Below are 6,851 nucleotides of genomic sequence, written 5' to 3'. Positions count from 1 at the left end.
TTTTTTCAAGTGTGAGACAAAGGGAGTGGATCTGGATGGGAGAGGAGGTGGGAAGGAGAAGTAGAGGGAGAGGAAACCATACTCAGGATATATTATTTGAGAAAATAAACTATTTAAAAAAGATATGGAATAAGAGAAAGAAGATGTTATTTTCTCCCTCATGGGTAATTTTCTCTGGTTATCCCCATTGTTTTATGTTGGGCTGTGCTTAATAGCATTCAGTATAAACTGTCTAGAGTGGGACAGCCTCTCTGATGTGCCATGTCTGTTAAAGCAGCAAAGCCTGTTCTTTTTAGATCCTATTTGCTGCCCCAGGCTCATCTGCTCCTGTTTAGCAAGAGATGAAAGAACCTAGACAGTGAAGGCTAGCTGACTGAAAGGGAGCGCAGACATCCTGCAGACACACCTAATTGGCTAACGTCCAAAACATCCTCAGGCTTCCGCGAGCTTTGATGAAGCGTTAAAATCGTGTTTTCAGGGACTGAATGTCTTTTTGGATGGGCGATAGATCCTCTTGCCAGGATTAAAAAAGAGGAGAATGAGTCCCACAGCCTACACCTGTCATCGGTTCACTTCACTTAGACAGCGATTGGCCGATGGAGAGGGCTGCTGCTGCCTAAACCCGGGGAACAAAACACGCTGCGTTATCACACACAGGGCTCCAGGTTGTGTCAGCAACACTGCGGGCACTTGCCACGTAAAATGATCTAGCGGCTGGAAAGTAGTTCCTAAACACTTTCCCTACCCCTCCCTGGAGGAAAGGAAATGGTGACTCAGACCCAGCAGGATCTCAAGGTGTAAAAGAGATTCTCTGGGGTTTGCTTTTGAGTTGACTCGTTGGCGCAAGGCAGGCTCAGTTTTTGCATTCCCCAGGCTTACGAAGTGCTTGAAGTATGTAAAAGAGGCACAGGCGAGTGCCCAGCACACAGTAGGTCACACGGTAGATGCTCAGTATGGGAAGTCCTGCTTGTATTCTTCGCTCATATTCCTTTAAACTCTTGATGACGTACAAAGACATATATGTGCATTCTGCACATTATAGTCAGTGGGCAAGATCAATTTAATTAATTAAATGAATTTGTCAAATATTAAATGAAGCCAACAGATCCGCTTGATACATGGGCTACATCCTACTACTATTCTCCTTTCTAAGTGTCAATTTTTTTGGTAGAGTCTCACTGTGGAGCATAGGCAGACCTGGAAATCACTATATATGCCACAAATGGGGCTTGAATTTATGGTGATCTTCCTGTCTCTGCTTCCAAAATGCTGGGATTCTAGGACTGAACCAGAATGTCCACCTTGTTTTCCTTTTGGAAAGAGTAGACTAATGTTTTCAAATTCTAATGCCTTTTACTAATTGTTAGCCTTTCACTTGTAGCTTCAATTCCTTAGATGTGGTTTTAGGTCACACTTCTTTATCATCTGGTTTTTTAAATTAATATTTTGTTAATTTATTCATGTTACATCTCAATTGTTAGCCTATCCCTTGTATCTTCCTATTCCTCCCTCCCTCCCGCTTCCCCCCTACTCCCCTCCCCTATGTCTGTGACTGAGGGGGACCTCCTCCCCCTGTATATACTCATAGGGTATCGAGTCTTTTCTTGGTGACATGTTATCCTTCCTCTCAGTGCCACCAGGCTTCCCCAACAAGGGGACGTGGTCAAAAATGGGGCACCAGAGTTTGTATGAAAGTCAGACCTCCATCTCGGCTAGGTTTGGGTAGGGGTTCAAAGTTTACTGCCTATATTTTCCTTGGCTGGTGCCATAGGTGAGAGAAGCATGGGAGAATGGAGAAATAGAAGGATCCAGAGGGTCCTGGAAACCTACAAGAAGAACATTAGGACGGGCGGATCTGGGTCCTGGGGTCCTGCTCAAACTATGGTACCATCTGGTTTTTATAGTGGGGGAAAATGCAAGGATAATAAAGCACAGGCTCTAAAATCAGAAGACTTAAAAATATTGCTGCCAGAAGTTGTTTTCCTTCATACTATGTGTTCAGGAAGAGCACGTAATTGTGTGTGCAGGTTAGGTAACTCTTCGGAGTGAGGCACTTTCTGACGTTCTAATTGTAATCGAAAATGCTGTCAGTATTCCACTTTCAGAAGAAGAGAAAGTAGCCACAAAATATTTCATGCTATCTGTTTTGTAAATGATGTTCTTCCTTGCCTTGTATGGAACTGTTCTAGCCAGAATGACTAATAGTTGCTCCCTACAGGCTATACACCAAGCACATGGGCTTTACATTTTATCTCATAGCTCATGTCTGCTTTAAATTTCAGTAGAAGAAGAACGATCCCAGGTACTTATAAAAATGAGGAGGCCAATATTCTGCCAGCAGATATTCTGTCTTAATAGTTTTGGGGAGAAGTTATGGAGTCCTGTATTTTAGAAAACCCTCTCTGTGGCTTCCGGGGGTATCACTGAGATGTACTCTACCTGGGATTGTGGGCTTGTTCTTGAAGCCCATGCCACTCAGAACTCTCCGCTCCTGTGTGTGTTCAAAGCTCTCAGGATACTTATTCCCTACAAACAGAACTTCATCAAGTTTTGCCATTGCTAAAATAAAAAGGCGAGCAATTTTGTAGTTTGCATATTATAATGCAGTTCTTTGTGAATTTAGGGAAAGCTGCTTTTTTTTTTTTTTTTTTTTTGCTGTTGTGAATTCTTGTCTTAAGATTTACATATGGGCAGACGAATTCCTCATCGACGTTTAAACACTGAGATGAAATATTCAGGCATGTCCACAGTATCGTAGATGTGGGAGAAAATTCAGAGTTTCTTCAGAAAGGGAGAGTTTTGGGGATAATCAATAATTAAAACTGGATCATTTGAGATTACTCAACATAATTCATATTAATCAGTATCAGCAATGTGTCTTTATACCTTTTGACCCTCCAAAATCCTTGAGCCTTATTTGAATAAAGTTTAGAGCAAAGTTGAGATTTACAACAAATGTTTTTGAGAGAGACCTTTTTTTTTCTTTTTTCCATTTGTAGTAGAAATGAGCCAGCATCTGCTGTTTGAAATCAGCTTCATAGCTAAGCTTCACCAGACTTTCTGGAAGAAATGCTTATGTGGCTTCTCTTATATGCTGGACTGGGATTGCCCAAGAGAATTTGCAGGATGGAAATCTATTCTCTGGCTACACCGTGTGCTGTGGTAGCTTCCAGCCACCTGTAGGCAGTCGAGTGTTTGGAATGCAGCCAGTGATACCGAAGGACTAGACTTTTTAGGTTGCTTAAAACTTAGTGAGTTAAATTTATTTAGGCACACATGGCTAGAAGATAAAAATCATACTACGCCGGTCTAGACAGTACATTCAGATTTTTACCTGTAATCATAGAGTTTATCTGTCTCAATGTGATGCAAATTTCGAAGTCTTGTACAAAAGTAAAGGTTAAAAAAAAACAACAAAACGCGATCACTGAAATGGTGATTGTTTTGTGCAGAGTGTGATGGTGGAAATAACACTGAGTGCGGATCGGGCTTGGTCACCAATTATCCGAGCTCTCTTTGGAGAAGACACTTGCTTTCCTCTGTGACCTTTCCTGGGGAAAAGTGAATGAAATGTCCATCCATCCCAGATAGGCCTCTGATGGTAGATGAAGAACAATTCTATTCACCAGCTTGGTGAGCCAGTGAGTTTACTGGGGCTCCTTTGTCCTGATGGTGGCTGCATCACCTGAATTCGTCCCGAGAAGCTCATTGTACAGTCGTGGGCAGCTGCACTGAAGGGAGTCTCTTCTCCTCAGAAGTTGTTTACTGTTCTTTTAGCATGGGGATAGGGGAGAGGCCTTGCAAATCTTGCAATTTTCCGACCTTCCTTAACTTTTTTAAGTTTTGTAAGATTCCTGGGCCTTATGAGCTCTTCTCTTCCCTACAGTATGGGATGTTCCAATTTAGTGTAAATATCCATAACAGCCACCAAGTCTAGCATGTGACCATTTACAGTTACTAGAGTGAAGAACACAGAGAAATCAGGACTATACTTTTCCAACACTGCATTTTGTCTTTGTAGGGTTTTCTTTGCATGCGCCATTTTTACTTTATAATTTTCCATTATTATATCTGTGAAATTACTTCACACCTCTAAATCTCTCATATGGCCTTTTTGCATACTATCTTGTATGATTACAATGTTCTGCTCTTAGCTCAGTGTGAACATGTCTGTGTCTACCAAATTGCGTCTCCTTCCTCTAGTTCATGTGCTGAATCCCTGACCTGCGTTATCTCAGAATGTGACTCCATTTTAAGACAGAATCTTTAACAATATTGATAAAGATTATCATAGATGTAATCCATAATCAAAGGTCCCATGTTTAAAGAGAGGCCAGGCGACCCTGAAGGAAGATTATGTGATGATGTGGGAGAACATGGCCCAGGGGACACCAGGAAACGAAAAGAAGAGCCCTAGAAGAAATCCCAGCTTCTATTCTCAGATGTGCCATTACTAGAAGTGACAGGAATTTACTTCTGTTGCTAAACCCACTGAGTCTGAGCCCCTTAATTATTGCAGCCCTGGCAAACATGTTACCTAGAACACTAGTCTTCATATACTCTCCCAGAATTGCCTAGAATGGAGACCTTTCCTTGAGTGTTTTTTATTCAATGGACACTTTGTTTATATTTATTTATTTATTTTTGAGACAGGGTTTCTCTGTGTAGCCTTGGGTGTCCTGGGTTCACTTTATAGACCAGTCTGGCTTTGAACTCACAGGAATCTGCCTGCTTCTACCTCCCGAGTGCTGGGACTATAGGCATACACTACCACGCCTGGTTTCAAGGGAACATTTTATACATCCTACAGGTAGGGGGAAAACCCCTCCAAACATTTGAATGGAATTTGGTAAAGACTTTCTTCTCTTATGTCATGTTTATTTGGACTTACTATGGCTATTTATTTATTCCTTACATCCTGTTTTTGATCGATCACTATCTCTGACTTTGCCAATGAGATTCTGTGTTTGTGGATTCTGTCTTTGTACTTTTCTGCTTATAATAATTATAGTTATTTACTTCTTATTTGTGTGTGCATGGGTGCATGCATGTGGATGGGTGTGTGTGTGTGTACATGTGTGTGTGTGCATCTGTGTATGGGCGCAGGGCATATTTGTGCATGTGTGTAGCTGTGCGTGTGTGCATGCATGAGTTCACGCGTGCGTGTGCATGTGCGTGCGTGTGCATGTGCGTATGTGTGCTCATGTGCAAGTGTATGTCTGTGTGCATGCATGCATGCATGCAAGTGTATATATGTGTGCATGTGTATGTCTCTGCATCTGCATGTGTGCATGCATGCATGCATGCATTCAGGCCTGTGTGCATGTAAGTGTGTGCGTGCATGTGTGCTCATACTGTGGTAAGTACGTGGAGATCATAAGACTACTTGCAGAAGTGGGTCCTGAGGACTGAACTCAAGTCTTTAAGCTTGTAGACAGCGATTTCATGCTTTCACTCCCTGCCTCTTACTTCCGACATCAAGATCCAGTGGCATCTGAGCTCAGGAGACACCATCTCTGCTATGAACGTCCATTGCATTCCACATGGCACAGCATATACAGCTAATTTATTTGAATGAAAAGCCCTTCCTTGTCTTACAGACATTCTCTCAGTTTCTTCCTTTCTCATATCTTGCTGTGTAGCCACTCTCGGAAAACATATGGAAATAAGACATAATACTCTCAGTTCTTTAGACTGTAAATCCCTTGATGTCTGGCTTCTCTCATCTTTTTGTTTTTCAGATATTCAGTGAATCATTGAGCATCTGCTGTATGAAGGAAACTCTAATTACTGACCCTGGGCTTCACTTGGATGTTCACACAGCCCTAGTCAGACTGTAGTTTGATACTTGTTTTCCTGGACCGCCTGGGTGGGGAACGACCCGAGCTTGTGTGATGTGATATAATATTGAGTTGAATGGAACGCTCTTGCGTGAACATCACTTCCAGAGCTTGATTTATATTGCAATAGTTTGGCTTCATAAATATATCTTTCTTTAATAAATATTTAAAAAAAAATAAACCATGTAATAGCTGATCAAATAAAAAAAAAAGCCCTCAATCAATTTGGAAAATCAAAAATTAATATCCCTTTCAGTGAGGCTGAATTGAGTCTATTAAAACTGGATTTTATTTTAACTACAAATGGCCAGCTTGGACTGATAACACGTAAGGTTTCTGCGACAAATATTTTAAAAGATTAAACAGGGGAAATACTAAGGGATAAATGCAGTAGCAGTCCTTTCATTTTATAATTCATTTTTTATTTGGCTTATATGCATTTCAGAGAAGAACAGTTCAAAGTGGTGGTGAGGGCAGGCCTGAGTCATGTTGATCTCTCAGTTCGCGGCTTTAGTAAATTGAGAGGCAGGGAGGAGATGAAAGGGAGAATTGGAAACAATGAGAAAGGAGAGAGCTTGATTTTTATCTCCCTGTTCAGTTCACATGCCAGAAATTTTTTCTTTTCTTCTAAAGGACATAAGGACATAGGAAACATCTGCCTGAAATTCTGTTGATTCAGTAAATAACTTTAGGAAGCCTTGGGGGTGAATCTCCCTAACTATGCTGGCTACCTCACCAGAAGAGGGAGTGTGAAGAGCAAAGGGTCTTAGTGGAATTTCCTGTCCATTTCCACTCTCAGCACCTCACAGTGCTATACAAGGCGAAGAGCCTCCTAGAGGCTTCTACTTCGGTAATCTTATTTAACGGAGGAACGCAATGAGGCCTGGAGGAGCCAGGATCTGCGACAAAAGCAGATGTTTGTTAATTCACTTGAGTGTCATTTTACCATGTGAACAGTGACAATAACTAACATCGAGTTACTGCTACGTTAAAAGTGAGTAACTGTGGTTT

This window comes from Acomys russatus, chromosome 17 (assembly GCF_903995435.1).
Source record: "Acomys russatus chromosome 17, mAcoRus1.1, whole genome shotgun sequence".
NCBI classification, from domain to species: Eukaryota; Metazoa; Chordata; class Mammalia; order Rodentia; family Muridae; genus Acomys; species Acomys russatus.
Note: the sequence above shows the minus strand (reverse complement) of the source record.